The 17,115-nt window shown below is 41.0% G+C and overlaps 1 long non-coding RNA gene across 1 annotated transcript in view; it reads right to left on the reverse strand.

Annotated features, from left to right (window-relative positions):
* Nucleotides 1-5,713: 5,713 nt before the first annotated feature.
* The window catches only part of LOC103466791 (uncharacterized), a 20,661-nt gene continuing 9,259 nt past the window's right edge, over nt 5,714-17,115 (reverse strand). Inside the window, exon 4 of the long non-coding RNA XR_533988.1 lies at nt 5,714-6,155. This is a non-coding gene — a long non-coding RNA (uncharacterized LOC103466791). The remainder of the gene's footprint in view (nt 6,156-17,115) is intronic.

Genomic DNA, 17,115 nt, shown 5'->3' on the forward strand with positions numbered 1-17,115 from the left:
TTAACTTTTGCAAACATCTATAAACTTTATCCAAATTATTTCACAGGTTTGTAGAAAACAATTCAGGAAAAAAATGCACCAAAAAAAGGTCAGAAGTTTGATGTCAAACTTAAAAAGTATTGGCATCTGCATCAGCATTGGTAATACTGGCCCTGTATTTACTTGGTATCGGATGGATCCCAAAATATTCACTATTTTGTTATCTTTTTAGTTTTTTCCTCAAAATAAAAAGCAGCAGAGACCAATCTTCTCCATTAATCAGTAAATTTGACAGTTTATTCTGAGTCACTTCGTAACTCCAGCAGGTTGCTCTTGTTTCGATTTGAACGCTTACATGCTGCACTGAGACCTTCAAAGCTTTTCTATGGCACATAAAAACCTTTAGCATGTAAAAAAAAAAGAAAGAAAAGAAACTGTGGTTGAAACCAAACACTTATGAAAAAAGACCAGAAAATCTCAAACATTCTCGTCTCCCGTTGCATTTTTTCCTCTTCCTCTGCAAACCTTTTCATCTCGGCGCAATACTACTGAGACCTTACACCACAAGACCCGAGCCTTAAGGTGCGCAGAGCATCGGCTCGCTTCCCACACACACCCACAAAACCAAAAAAAAAAAAAGAAACACACGTTGGGCATGTCAGAACATCCCTCCCTCACATCTACCTTACAGCCTGTAAATCAGTAAAGTTCTCTTTTGGCCCCATTAAATAAATGTGCTGGAGTCACTGACTAATTGATGGCGTTACAATGTGAACTGCTTCGTAGCAGCTTTAAATTAGAAACACCCGGGGAGGAAGACCGGGGCGAGTCGGTAGTGGAGGAGAGGGGAGAGAGAGCCCAGTGGAAATGAGTGGAGGAGAAAGAAGACGAGTGGAAGTGAATGCAGCAGACACAGGAAGAAAAAGCGGGAAAAATTATTACTTTTAAGATGCAGTTGAGCCCAGAGGTTCACCTGCACTGAATAAAAAGACATTATTTTTCCCCCTCACTGTCTGAAGATAAATCAGATCAAACTTCTCTTTTGTTTTAGGTAAGTTACAATTACCAAAATTATTTCTATTTGCTAAACACCACAATAATGAGAGAGCGAATATGTCAGAGATTTATTTATTAATGTTTTTGAGTGATTACTATCTCTTTAAACAGTGAGGAGGAATCCTAGATGATGATGTCATCACTTTGGAAACTTCTGATAGGTTGACTGACCCATTTGAGCTAACACACCTGCATTTGTGTTGCAAGGCAGAAAATTGAGGACGACTCGCTCCTGTCTGATGCAAAAAGTTTAAAAATAACAAGAACTAAACCAACTAAAGACAAGAATCCTGATCAGTTATCTGGACCCGATCAGTTATCAGTTATCTGGACCCGATCACACAGACAGGAGGATGAAAAGAGAGGTTAGTAACAGACACAAGAACCTTATTTTGTCCATTTGCAAGCTCATCATTCAATTAATCACATGATAAATTAAAATGAGCTCCATTGTGATGATCAATATTTTTTGAAAGCCAGTTTATATTTTACAGACACATCATAATCTATTTTATTAGGGTTTGTGGTACTAATTTGGAAATATTTGCGCTTATTTAAGACGGTAAATGTGACTTTTTATATAGATCATGGACTATAATCTGACATCAACTAAGATTGTGGCAGCTGTTTAGTACAAGTCAGAAAGTTTTTGACATAATTTTTTTATGTAGCGCAAAAAAGTGTGAGGATTTGTCGATTTTGCATGAATTTCCACAATAATTCTTAAGAAACCAGAGACACTGATTGATATGTTTTGGCAGTAAACAGATAAAAACTGCATTGATTTGATTGATAACATAATATTTAAGAACACTTGGTGTTTAGAATCTACCGGGCCATATAAAAAGCTACGGTGGTCCAGATTTGGCCCACGGGCCTTGAGTTTGACACATGTGCTTTAGAAGATTTAAGTTTATCGGTTGTCAAAAGACAACAACAATATTAGCGTTTATTGTGATATTTACTGGGGCAGCTTATCATCCAGCATAGTTTGTAATATTAATGATCCTTGAAATTGTGACGGATTATTGCTGCTTATGCAGCTCGATGGCAACAGAAGCCATCTGAAACTAAAACGTACGTTTTAAGATCCGATTTTGAGCCTTCGAGAAAACAAGAGCAACGAAACACCAACATTTATATACCCTGTTGATTTCTGTCCAAAATGTCTGTGTTGGTCTGGTTGAAAATTTAGTCACACGGAAAGTAGCAGAGACAGAAAGCTGAATGAGGAGAGCAACGGTGAGCGGGGGGACTGAGGAGGAGGAGGAAGAGGAGGGGGACGTCGTCTTTGATCTGTCTGCATGTCTGCCATGCTGCTTTCCTTCAAGGCTTCCTGGTAAGTTTCAGTAGACACCAGCGGGTCCGGTCTCAGCGACTGGACGCTAATGGATCAGTTAAAGGGGCCTATTCTTTATGGTGGGGCTAAGCGTTATCATCTGGGGGTTAAAGACGCTGACCATGGGGMAAACTCCTGCCGGATAGCCACTCCTCTGGGGCATTACAGTAGGCCCAACGACAGAAACGCTGCTTCTTTTCGTCTGTCTTATTATCTCCCATTCTCCATCTAATTTTTCCCCTTGCCCCCCCCCTTTTTCCTTTGCATCTCTTCCCTCCTCACTTTTCTTTCTTCTCACACACACACACACACACACACACACACACACCAGGGAATACCTCTCTGAAGCCCCTCGAATGCTGTTTGAAACCATTTGTCAGCTTCTCGAGACAGAAAGCTGACGATGGATTCCAGAGGTTGAGGCGACCCCTTTCATTCGGCCGTTTATCCGTGGGACCTGTCAGGACCGACCGGACCTAAGATGACGCAGGCAGGGCCCGCCAGATAACCATCACAGAGACAGCGACAAGCCTCCCGAAGAGAGACCGCTCCCGACCCGTGTTTTTGTTTATCGAGCAGGCGACGGGCTGCGCCGGCAGCTCACAGACTCCCTCTGATTGAATGTGATGGCTCGAGTCATTTAGTTAATTGGCAGCTGGTTTTGATCACGACCTGTCACACTCGCTCAGACGCTTTACGGCATTATTTCTGCAGCTATGAAAGAGCACACGTCTCACGAACCCCGGCCTCGGCGGGGAAAGCCTGACCTTTCACTCGGGTTTCTTTGTCGTCTTCCACTGACGCAAACGTCGCTTTGCCCCGTTACTTTCCAGGCCTCCGCCAAACAGGAAGAGATATTTTTGCTGAATTTATCTACGTGCAAACCAGCGAAGATTTTGACAGCGAAGCGGCGATTTACAAAACCAGAAGCAAAGAGATATTTAGTGTATCTGTTGCGGTAAAGTGAGATTTTAAAATTTTTTTCTGTTTTAGAAACGGTGACGTAGTAGCGGCGGCTTGCTTCAAGCGTGCCCGCTATCGATTTCTGCACTGCAAACCACAAGAACACTGGAGCCGATTTTATGGGCTTCTCCACATCAGTCTCACCTTATCTCAACTCTGTTTTCAGTAAACTTCAAAGGCGTACTAAAAAAAAAAAAAGAAAAAAAAGGTAAAGACTGAGAGGAAATGGCAACCGGTGAGAAAAAAACAAGAACCTGGGAGATTCTTTACTCCAGGGATTGTTTTAGCCATTAGGTCCAAGTATGACTTTTTCACAGCATGATAACCTTGAGTTAAAAGACAAAAAACAAAACAGTTTAAACAAAAGAATGCTTCGTGCTTGTATTTAATACAAAAAAACAACATTTATTTGCACCAGTGGCATTACAGATGCTTAGAAATCAGACTTTGTCACATATTCTGATGCAAACTCCGATCCCACGATGGAGTTTCAGGGACATTCTAAGAAGAAACTACAAATTTTAAAAGTGAAATAATAAGAATAAAGTAGTAAAATTATGAGAACAAAGTTATAATGCTATGATTTTATTCTATAACTTTATTCTTGCATACTTTTTACATTTCTCGTAATTTTTTTTTTTCTTAGCGTGGGACCGATACTCCGTCGTACAAACCAGACTATTGAATAAAATTAACTTAAAATAATATCCTATCTCACAAACTATGCACAGCAATTATTTTCCTGCTATGTTAGAGAGAGCGCAGTGTGAAGAGAAACAGAAGAAATAATTGATAGACAAAGACACACAGAATCATTTGGCCTTTGCCAAATTGTAAATCTTGACTTGATCAGACTAAGAATTTGGTTGCATAGTTTGAATTCAATGAGGTTTGTTCACTATTCTACCTTGTAGGAAGCTCTGTTGTTTTGCATTCAAGCACCTGCAACAGAAACGTCCAACAAGATAGCAAGATATTTAATCTACAACTCACTTCTGAATATCAAAGTGAGGAGGAGGACAATCTTACACCTTCGCCTCCCTGTGGAGAAAACCTTCAGGCTGAGTTGGACCATAGTTGACGCTGTTCAATGCCTTCAAAGTCTGAAATGTTCCCACATTTCCTCAGTATTTGACAGCAGTGCCTTTGACCTGAACGAAATGGGTCAAACCTTTTGGGTTTCCGTCCTCGAGTTTCTCAGAACAGTTTACGGGAGTTCTGGACTGCTCTAGCTGACAGAACTGGTGGAACTGAGTTCATTTCGCAGGCCTCCACACGCCACTTTTCAGATCTACCCACAACGTCTCCCTTGCACTGATCTCTGGGCTTTGTGACGGCCACACCAAAACATTGGCTTTGTTGTCCTGAAGCCACTGTGTGACCTGATTGGCTGAGGCCCACTGTCCACTTGGAAGATCCATTTGGGCCAGAACTTTAACTTCCTGGTTGTTGTTTGTAGAAGTTGCTTCAATATTTCCACATCATGTTCTTTCCTCATGATGGCATTTATTTTATGAGGTGCACCAGTTCCTCCTGCAGCAAAACAGCCCCACAACATGATGCTGCAATCTGGCTTTTCTTACGTTTCTTTTGGATTACTGAAAACATTTCATTGTGGATAATCTCACTCTATTACCAACTTCATCCAGCTTTGACAACATCTTTCCCTTTTTTCGGGGATTGATTCGCATGTTTCGACTCTGCGTCTCTGGGACGCAGAACCCGACTCCCTCCTGAGCGTTATGGTGGCTGGAAATTCCCATCATCCCAACATGTGTATCACCGTTTGAACAGGCGGCACCTTCAAGCATCTGGAATCTGTTCCCAAGGATGAACCGGATTTGAGCAGCTGCACAATTCTCTTCCTGATATCTCGACATATTTTCTTTAGACTTTATAGTTGTGTCAAACAACAACAACAAAAAAGCAGTGTGTCTGAAATTAACTCAAATGTGTCGGCGAACCTGTCAGAAGTCTCGGCAGTCATCATCATCATCTGGGCTTTCTCTCGTTGTTTAAAGTGATGGTAATCATTCTGTATGCAAACTTCTGGTTTTGAAGCCACTGATGCATAAATCTCTATTGAGTTCATGATCTCTTTCTTGTGACATTTAGCAAGCAGAAATAATATTGGTAATTTTAACTAATCTTAAAAGAAGTTTGGAATAATTTACCTTCAGACTAACAAGGCGTATGTGTTGTTTTATTCAGCGTACGTACAGCCATATTCAGTAAATTAGAGAATAGAAGCTGATGAGGCGTGGACACTGTTGAAGCTGTTGGATCTGCTAACGTTTGACCTTGACACATATGCAGCACGCTAGCTTGATTGTGACTTAAGCTACGATTTGAAGCTTACCGGACTGACAATATGGATTGAATCACTTCATTTATTTCCATCATTGCTTAAATACAAGACCATAACTCAAGAACAGCACAGAAAATCTATGTCAAATCCTGGGAAATCAAGCTCAATGGGAAAAAGTCAACACAGATCACTGAAGGGAGATGAGAATCAAGCATAAGACAATGTTTGAGAAATGTATCATTAAACCAGATATTAAAAGTAATATGCTAACCTAAAGACTATCTCTGAACACCTGTTACACTTCTGAATTTTTTGGGGGGATTTCAGGAGTGCAACAGGTGGACAAACAGGAGAAAAACAAGACAAAGGAGCTTCAGTAGTTACACTTAGTGGTCAGACTGGAACATCCAGCAGCATGTCTCAGATGATGGAGCTCCTTCTCCCCGCTATTCTTGAGGCATTCGACTTTTGAAGCCTTTGTCGTCTCCCATAACGTCTCGCAGCGTCACCCTGGAACAGAACAGACATCGAATCCATTACTGAGAAATCACAGCTAAACTTTAAGAAGGATGGAGTCAATTCCTCACAACGTCTCCAGAGAATCTTCCAGAGTTAAACTCCTCAAAGCACTTTGTGAAAATCATTATTGTAATCGTATCAAAAAAGTTACATTTGGGACTCATTCAAAGCAGATTTCTTTCTTCCACATGTTTTCTGTTCAGCTGTCCTCTATGCGCAAAGCTGTGTCTACAGATTATTTACATTCAGGAGTTTTTTGAGGCTTATTACTGAAGATTTTGCAACTCTGACTCCAGTTTCATGAAAGAAATAATACACAAAGGTATGAAAAACTCATAGCATATTAAAATTAATAACATTTTATGATGTTTTGAAAACCATTTCTTTATCTCCTCAGACCTGCAGCTTCTGCCTCACAGAGCAGACCTCCTCACGACTCCCCCACTCAGCTCCTTCAGACTAGCCAGAAGCAATTAGCAAACACCTGGTGGAACTGCTCATCTGCTGAGCTCATTGTAGGAGCTACTTCTCAGTGCAACGGTAACTAAAAACGTTATTTAAGGGCTAATAAAGGAGCAATGTTGTGATGACTTCCTGAAGGCGGAGTGTTAAGAGCAGGAGCTTCTTAAAGAGACAGAGGCCCAATTTCAAGGCAGAAATTACAGCGTTAAATTTCCTTGAAGTCATGTTTGACATGAGTAGCATTTTTATAACTGAAGGTAATATAGGTACTTGCTACAAAATGGCATAATATGCCTGGAAAATACACAATACTGCCCCTTTAAGCCCGTTTTAAACTCTTTCACAACTTTCTTGCTGGAACATCAGCTGTGCTTTTTGGTTTTTATGATGCGTTTTGTTGTTTATTGTTCTCTATACCTTTGTGTTACACATTGGTAGACTCTGAATGCAAATCGGCTGACTTCTGGAGACAGCAAATTTTTATTTAGGTGGAACAGATTAGAGGTAGCTGAAAAAACCGCACATTTTTACATTTTTATTTGTTCATATCAAAACTACGTACTCATCTCGTTTTATGAGCTGTTTTGAGTAGGTCACATACAATCCTAATCAAATACATTTAAATTTGTAGTAGCAATGTCACAAAATGTTTAAAGTCTAGGTGTTATGAATACGTTTGCGCCGGCGTGTATTCCTGTCACGTGTCAAGCTGAGATGTGACGTTTTATAAACTAAACAAGCTTAAATCAAGAGAAATTGATCAACTATGATATAAAAAAAACAGTAACATGTGCTTTGACCTGGGTTATGGATCAGTTCAGAAAACTGTCTGATTATCGACCCGGTTACGCTTCTCTGTGTTGATAAAGCACCAGGGAATTGTGGGTCAATTAGTTTGGTGGGGCAGAAACTCCCGCAGACAGCCAATTAGAGCTGCTGGCCTGCAGTCATGCAGCCGTCTCTTCCTGTTGACGGCTCATGCAGTTATTCGTAGCCTCCGGCGGCTCCTCCTCAGCTCTGCCAGAGTAAAACTTTTTCTTTTTTATTTTCTTTTTTTACATCCAGAGCTATTATGAGAGTGCTTTAGGAAATCTCCATGGTTAGTTAGATTTCCTCTGAGAAAAAAAAAGAAGCTAAGCGTGTGTGTTTGAAGATTGTACAATGCACTGATTAAGTTCCTTTTTTTTAAGTCGCTGGAAAGTTGTTTATGCTCAAATGTAAACATACATAAACATATGAGGCAATAAGTGAAATCAAAAGAACAAAAAGGTACTCAAAGCAAAATGGGTTGATTGGAGTGAAGGCTAAAGTGGTGCAAAAGATGACAGGAGATGATTGCAGGGAATCAAGTTTTCCATTCTCCGCGCTCCTCCGTCTCTGTCACACGGCAAAACCTATCGTCTACAATTTCCAGGATGAACTTTTCAAACTTTTTTTTTGTCCCCCCCAACTCCCCCCTCCCCCTTTCTCTCTCTCTCCTGTTGCTTTGGAGTACCACAAGCTGTTATTACGGAGCCCTTTGTTCACATACGTTGCTGAGAAATACAATGTTTGTGCCGCTCTGCAAACGGAGCGTAAGAGTAAACACTGTTCCGCAGTGAGATGCCCGTAAGGCTTGCTAAGCGGAGTCGCTTTAAAAATGGCTGAGCTGAAATGTTCAGCTGTGCTTGTTTTCCTGTCTTTCTTGTTATCTTCTTGACAAACGGCATGCGAAAAGTAAGAAAACAACAACAAAAAACAACCCCAAAAAGGTTTAGAGCAAAGGAAAGCCAGAGCGTAAAACTTCAAAGATGAAGCATATAATTGAATCAGGTTTGGTCAGATGTCAGTCAGAGTGTCTGTCTGTGAGCCGAGGGGCTTGAAATGAAAGAGAGGGGAGTCTGGTTCCCTGGATCGCTGTCATCCCCGCAGCTATACGGCTACATGCATACCCACTTAGGATGATCGCCTGGAAGGAGTAGACAGACGCGGCGGGCGTCAGCTGATCCGCGCCCGACGGCCACAAAAAGTGGCAAACCCCGCAGAACAGCTCCTTTAAAACCCAATTATTACAAAAGGCCGACAGAACAAGATTCTTCCCCCCCTCCTCCCATCCACCCTGCCCCGATAAGGGACACATGGGTTCCATCACTCTTAATTGAAGCAGGGTTTCCTGAAGAAGAAACAAGCCTGCAGCAGAGTCACAAAACAAACAGCTTTAAGAACAGAACAGCTGTAGTTGTGATACAAACATTTTTCATAGTTTCATAGAAGTTGCTTCTTGGGGAGGCATTCGTCTTCAAAAGTCTCACGGTGAAGCAGCACAAAACGTGTGAGATTGTTTCTTTTTTTCTTTTCTTTACTGGACATCGTTCTGTCTTGGAGAGCGCGCCGTGGCGATAGGCTTCCAAACCTTCCCAAATTTAATTACAGGTCTGTGAAAGCCTCTAACAATGCCGTGGCGAGCACGACAATTACAGTCGCGAGCCAAAGGTCCGTCTGTGTCTTTGCTTTTCTTTCTCTCTTCTCCGTCTCTCGTTCTCATGACCTGAACCTGAAGACATACAAGTCTGATCTTTTTTTTTTTTTTTTTTTTTAACTGGAAACACGTGGAACAAATTTACAGTAAAGGCAAAAAAAAAAACAGTTAAGAGGCTGATTTATTCGCACACTCAACAGAAGAAGACAGAAGTTTGGGTGCAATTTTAAGAAAATCCAAGAAGCAATTTGTTTCATTTTGTTTTACGAATAACAGGGTGTAGAAAATAATTTTTTACTCTTTCTGAAATGGTGTGGAAATCTTTATTGGTGTCATAACAATCGCACTGTAATAATTGCTGACCAGCTTTTTGTTTACCTTTGCTACCGAGCTCTGTGGTTCAGAGATAAATCATGTTGCAAAAGACTTGAGATTGGAGAGGAGGTTCACCTTCCAGCACGATAATATACATTAGAATGGCCAAGTTAAAGTCAGGATTTGAATTCAAATGCAAATCTTGCAGCAAAACTTGAAATTCTAACTGGTGATTTGCAGTAAAAGAGTTTCGGCTCTTTTGACGGTTCTGCAAAACTGGTAGAAGTACATTCCAAGAAGCTGGCTACTTGCAGAAAAAAAATCTATTTAATAATGCCCAAAAAAGAATTAAATGCCAATGCTGTAACCAATTTGTCATTTTAAATTTAATAAAGCCATTAAGGCATTAAATGGTAAAAATGRTTTCAAGTCAGGGGAGTGACGTTCTGAAGTGTGCCTGTCTGAAAGAGTAGGAGGTTCTTAAAGAGACAGAGGTCAATTCCATGGCATCAGATTCAGATATGATGTGGACTCAGATGTCTTACATATTCTGTTATAGAAAAATACATAACACCTCCCCCTTAAAATCATTTCAGAACATTTACAAACATACACTTTTCTTGTCATTTTTTTAGTTTGTTGATTAATAAATGTTGTGGTGGATGTCATTATATTCGCTCATCTAGGACGAGGCAGTTCATTTCAGTGATTCAATTTATTTCTGTTAGGTGAATTTAATAGATTGATAACTGAATATGCGATAATTCAGGAAGAGAACAGAGATCATTTGACTGATGCGTCAACGTTAACCAGTCAATAACGTAACACATTAGTTACATTATTGGTAAAATGTCCTGTCATTGGCTGGAAAAACTTGAATACATCACTGGAAGTCATTACAGGATTTACTTTATTATATTTAAAATGAGGGCTGTCCTGATCTGATATTGATATCGGAAGTTGGTCTGATATCAGGAAAAAAAAACGAGTATTGTATCGTATCGTATCGTATTGACCTGCATCTAAAATCTCAATATAAGCAGCAAATGGCATCACTCTGCTTCAGTCATTTTTATCCAGCAGGTTGTGTCCCACAATAAGAGCCACTGGTTTATAAAAAATGGGTCAGTTGTTCTATTGTTGACTATTGTTCTCCGTCTGAGTAACATCACTTGATCAAGCCTTTTCTAATGTTCCACAATACAAAATAAGTCATAAAATGACACTTGATTTGCGCTGACATTGTATCGGGTCAATATCGGTATTGGTCAATACTCAAAGCTGCGATATTTGTATTGTATCGGAAGTGATAAAGTTGTATCGGGACACTTCTAAACATTTTTTGTTGCACACACCTGTTTGCATCAATAAGTTACGACACAAAAAGTACAAAGTTATGACCCAGAGATGTCACATAAAGTGACTGGAAAATAAAAAGAAACTGAAATCCATGTAAACTTTTCTGTCGCCTTCACAATTAACCTAAAATTCCCACAAAAGACATTCAAGTTTTAAAGCTTGTAACATGACAAAAAAAAAAGAAAAACCTTCAAGGGTTATTAATACCTCTGTGAGGCACGGTATTTATGTAGACCTGAATAAAGACGAAGGTCAGTCTGAAGTACAGTAGTCCTCTACGTCTGGGCTCATACTGTTCCTGCCTATCTTTTTCATTTTACAGTTCCTCATTTATGGGGGTATCATTACCTCCCTGGCTCCGACCTCACGTTTTCCAAACTGCGCCGCTTTAATGTTAAGTTGTGTGGACATTAAAGTCTTTCCCTTGACTTACAAGACATGACATCCCTGGAAACCTACAACCCGGGTCAAAGATGGAGCTCATTAAAGGATTGCACACAACCACAAATTTACAAGAGAAACGGAGGGGGGGAGGGGATAAATGTCTAGCTAAGTGAGCTCGATCCACCGGGGTGGGGTGGGACCGGCCACGGAGGATGAGAGACGAAAACGGTGCCGTGCAGCCCGCTCAGTGGGGCTCCCCTGTCTTACTCACTTTACAACAGGCCGGTTGTGTTTGATATCAACAACGGCTTTTAATAAGCAATCAGAGGATATGACTAGGAGGAGATAAAAGCTCAGAACGACACACATTCTACTCTTCCTCCTCTGATGTTTAAATTAAAAGCACATTCCTCTTAAAAGGTCATATATGATTAGAAGCTGGTGCAGCTGTTTGTACACAAACGGATTTCCTCTTTGTCTCAACGGCACCAAGCTGATGCAACATTTTCCAGCATTTGCTTCTGGCACATAAAAGGAAAAAAAAGAAAAAAAGAAAATATAATCCTTCAAGGAATTTATCAAGCAAATCTCCAATAGAGTTGTTTGGTCTTTGCCGCAGCTACAGCCATGGGCCAAGCAGGCAGAACTATTTGTCTCATTAACTGCAGTTTGTAACTCATTAAATCAAGCCAGGGAAAGACATAATGACCCCCACTGACTTGCAAATTACAGAGTCACCATTGCAAACTTTAATTAGAGTTTACTAACTGCCATCAGATTTGGCGAGTTATTTTAAAAGTCTGATTTTTCTTCTTCCCCCCCCTCCAACGGAAATCCCATAGAAAAACGCTTTAGCTCCAGCATGCAACTTTACACATTCCCCCATAACCGGTCAATAATGCCAGTTGCTTCATTTAGCAAGAAGCTCTTTATCCCACTCCCCTCCCCCTTCCCCTCTACCCCCTCCCCACACACACACACACACACTCCCTGTGCTAAATTACCCAACATCATGATGCAATTTGGGTTTTTTAATCACCATTTTAGCAGTTACAGCTCGGCTGTCCGATTTCCTGCAACAAAAGAGTGTTGAGCCATTAGCGCGAGTAATTCCACACAGCAGGCCTCCAGTTGTGGATGTGATGGCAGCAGAAGGAAAACAACAAGCTTCACCATGGAAAACCTGAGCTAATGTCCTCAATCAGCCGACCTTGTTGTGGTTCTCTCTCTTTTATTGGGGCAGTTGCATTCTGAAAGCATTATGAGCGAGAAAGATCTGCAGATGACGACCAATCCTCTGCCTCCTGTGCTTTTCTATGCTGCGGCGCCCTGTGCACGATGGCATGGCGCTTTTTTCCACATTGTGTCACCTTATGAGCTAGCAGACGATCGTCAAAGGGCGGGGCTTCAGAGGGTTTCACACACTCGAATTTAAGACTTTTTAGTACACTTTGAAGATCAGTATGAATGGAATTTAAGTCCTATATCATATATATTGCATGTATCAGACATGTACACCTATATCGCCACAGAAATGTACGAACTTCGTCCAGCCAACTGACAATAAACTTACAATTTCCCATGATAGACACACATAAAGCCAGCTAGCTAGCAAGGCTACATTAGCAGCTATTTACTGGTAGCCTCAACGGCCTTGAGTCACACAAAGCAGTGAGGGCGTTTGAGTGGGACGCAAACTTTTGCCTGACAGAAAAAGAACAGAATATACGAGAATAAATAGTACTGCAAGGATCAAATTTAACGCCGGTGATTTATGTATTTAAGGCCAACTGACTTTTAGAAATGAATTTAAGATGTTTTATGGACTTGATTTTAGACACGTGAATTTAAGACTTTTTAARGATGTGTGGATACCCTGGAGGGGGAAGGAAATCATGCATGGATTGCAAAACTTTTTCACAGGTAGGAATCTGAAGTTCAAGGTGTACATTTTTATTTAACCCCTTTTTTTTTTACCTTAATACTGCTAAAAAAAAATCCATGGAAACCATCTGTTAGTCTGATTCAGGTCAGCTCGCTTTCCTAGAAAGTCCAGTTTGTTTGGGGAGGTGTGAACCTGATCCAGACACCGCTCCAAAAGCAGGAAGTGAACTATAGCACAGGGTATTATGGGTAAATACAACAAAAAAAGAACATGAAAGTCTAACGCTAGTGGGTGAAATGACTTGTTTATTTTTACCAAAGACAAAATAGAAATCCAACAACTTCTAATATTTGATGCTATTTTTGTTTACATTTTGTGAAGAAGGAATTGCGCTCCTGTCTTCTTTGGGAAATTTGGGTGCCATTTCCTTCAGTGTTTTTTGGTGCAGTGCCCCCACAGGCGAGGGAGTGAACAGGTTTTTCAAAGGGTTTGGATCATTTGACAAAGCGTAGTGTGAAACCAAACTCGACCAGCTGAAAATGTAACAAATGTTGCAGTTTTGGTCCCGAATTGAACCGAGTCTACCCAGGAGTGAAACCACTCCATCAGTTTGTCGGTCACAGACATTTTTTTAAAGAATCATTTTTCTTATTTTTCTTACTACATTCTGTAGGCCTGTCACATAAAACCCCACTGCGCTCCTCTGAAGTTTGTTGTTGCAGAGTAGGGAAACGTGAAAAAGTTCAAGGAGCACAAAAACTTTTATTACGCTGTGTGTTCAGGTGTGTTTACACTGTGTCATGTAGAATATAGAAATCTATGTCCCTAAAGATTTCCTAAATGGGTCTGGAGGAGAGCTGGAACATTACAACAAGGTCAGCGGTGAGTCATGGAGCTGATGGCAGGCGGCAGGGGAGTGCGGTGCGCCGCTGGGATACTTTGCTACCGTGTCACTGCTGCACCAAGAGATGTCAGGGTCAGACTTTTTAAGCACTTCCACAAAAGAATCCCAGATTCTTTTTGTTTTTCCTTCGCTCTGGTCAGCAGAAGTCATTATGTTGAAAAAACCGATGTTTCTCACCACAGCGACGTTCTCCTCCAGAACGACGCAGAAGTCAAACAAGCAAAGCCCCTCAGCGGGGCAGGTATTGAACACAGTGTGCACTTCTGTGCCCCCCCCCCCCCAAAAAAAAAAGCAAAACAGAGAGACGTCTTGTCCTGCTTAAACATTTTCTTACATAAACGCAGCCGGGGCTGGGGGTGATATCTGATAAAACAGATCAAAATTACATTATTGGCTTTTATAGCCCACTGAAAACATAGCCCAAAGGTATGCTATTTGGCAGAGAGCGGCTCGTAATATGTCGAAGAATTGTTACCATCTGGCTCGACTGCGGGGAAGGCTTCTCTCTTAAAAACCTCAAAGTCAAAATGATACAAGTAAAATGCAGCATTCATAACCAGGTTGGCTTTTTATGGATGCCTGTCCACATTGATTTGGCTCCATGGTGTCTTGCGAGTCAACTCGTGCACTTTAGGGATAATCATTTTTACCCCAAGAAGCAGGTCTTTGATGCCGCAGCATCCGAGTACAGTCAAATATTTCAGGCATGACAGATACTCTTTGTTTAACTTTGTTACTCTTTTTGTTTTTTCTCCAAAAAAAAGTGACTTCCAGTAATCTCTTTAGGCTGCAGCATTCCAGACGGATAAAGAAGAATCCAGCAGGCGACTGTTATCGGTTTGCAAGTTTGTCTGCATCGACACAACCTCCCGAATACGGAAAAAAAAAAAAAAAGTCAAATCCAACCCTTCCAGTCTGACATTTCGACCCGTTTTTGCCGAGCTACACCCTTCTAATCGCACTTCTGTACTCGGTTTCAACCCCCCATTACCTCATTATGAGATTACAATGTCAGTGTGGTCAGAATTGTGACAATTACAATAAGTGCCGGAGTAATTTTCGGCGTTAAATGGGCTCTTTGTGCTCTACGTTGCTGTGTGTTTCCGCGACCCGTCACAGGTTGAAAGAAGGCGAGTCCAGTACTTTCTCATGTGCTCAATGAAGCGAGCAAAGAAAACAGATGCATGCATGCATGTTTGTGTGTCCACATTGTGTTTCTTTAATCCTTATATCACAAATGTCATATTTTATTTGGATTTCATGTGATGGATCAACACAAAGTTGACCAAAATTGTAAAGTGGGGGGGGGGGGACAACGTCACAAGTTTTCTTTTTATCTTCGTATAACTCGATGGGCTTCGTCTCCACCGTTAGAAATTTAGCTGTATTCGTCTTCAACTCTGACCTTCGAGCAGACCTGAAACTTCAATCCCCAACGTCTGCTTTGATGCAGTATTTGGTGTGTAACACCTTTTCAGGTGCCATGCATTCAAATTCTGCACGCTGACATTTGGTTTGTAAGATGGATTTTCACTGCCTTTTGTGTCCGCATGCAATCTGGACCCTCAAGTCACTTTATTTCAAAGATGCCTTCTTTTTTCATCCCAAAGTTATTGTAACTCATATCATGCAAGAATCTGAAAAGAGTCGCTGTAGATGGTTATAATGTGTAGCAGTCAGTCTTGCGGTGAATCTGAACAGGCCTCTGACTGATATCAGTCTCGTCATGACATGGCAACCCGGTGACAGTCCACAGCAACACGTCCTGGACAACACCATCAATCGTTATCGAGCACTGCTAATCCCACTCCTTTGCTTTTGCCGCTCCTTTCTGTCAGGTCTCAAGATTATGATGATGGAAAGAAAGAGAAGAGCGAGGAAAATACGGATSATTGCCATCGCAGAACTGAACAATAATTCCAAGATTTCCTACCGCCATGCAGCAATAGCTTGCATTCGTTCCGCACATTTTGCATTTTGAGATRAGGAACAGAAAAGCGCTTCTTGAGATGATCAACGATTTTTGTTTTTATTGCCTAACACTACCTCGCTTTAACTCAACATCGCAGTATCTTAACCTCCGACCTGTCTGCTGCGTTTCTTGGTTTTTGTGATGTTGTTTGCTCATCGGTGTTCACTAACAAACCTCTCAGGCCTTCATAGAACAGCTGTTTTTAAACTGACACACAACAGGACTCTGCTGGAGGTAGTGGATTGTAATTTGGTGCCATCAGATTGAATTCATTACACGTTTTTCTTTCTTTTTTTGTAAAAATGTTGATGAAAATGCAACACTTTTAATGAACTTCACCATTATGAGCCAGTTTGTGTTAATCTGTCACACAGAATCCCAATGCAACACCTTGAAGCTTGTGGTTTTTAAGCGTCAAGATAGAGGGAAGTTTAAACTACAGATTATACGTTGTTTCCTCATATTAGTAAATATGCACTCAGTGTCACACCAATGGGATTGTTGTGTGTGTTTGGTAAATGGACCAACCTCACATAGCGCCTTTCCAGTCATTTTGATGCCTTACACTACAGCCACATTCATCCAGTCGCACTCATAAACGCACACACTTTTTTATTCCTATACACAAGCTAATTGACCCTATAAAATAAATTAATTTGCTTAATGAAAACATCAATTTAAAAAAAAAAAAAGCTCACGTTTTTTACTGAAACACTTTTGCACTAGGATKAGGTGGGTTTCTTTGGCTCCATCTAAATGAGAGTATTTCAGACCCTTTTTTTTTCGCATCACACGAGTCAAGTGGTCGACATCGGGATGTTACCGGCAGAAAAAGACAACAGGAAGTGGCAGGAGGCATGCTTCTTAATGACTTACSGCGTGAACAAACTTATTCATATGTGATTTTAATCGCATTTCTTGTTTAACAGAAACACTGCAACTGCAATTTTTTTTTCTCGACATTAGCAGAATGTTGACAAAGTTTGGAGCAAATTTGAAGCGGAAAAGCAGCTGCTGATCGGCAGGCCTCAACTGTAATGTTTGCACAAAGCCTTTGGCTGCTTGGACCAAGACTCTGGGTGGAGCGGCGCGCCCTATTGGAGGGGACAGTCTTCTCAATACCGCTTGGACCTGCCACTATTGATGATGTGTGTGTGTGTGTGTGTGTGTGTGTGTGTGTGTGTGTGTGTGTGTGTGTGTGTGTGTGTGTGT

This window comes from Poecilia reticulata, linkage group LG1, assembly GCF_000633615.1.
Source record: "Poecilia reticulata strain Guanapo linkage group LG1, Guppy_female_1.0+MT, whole genome shotgun sequence".
In the NCBI taxonomy this organism is placed as follows: domain Eukaryota; kingdom Metazoa; phylum Chordata; class Actinopteri; order Cyprinodontiformes; family Poeciliidae; genus Poecilia; species Poecilia reticulata.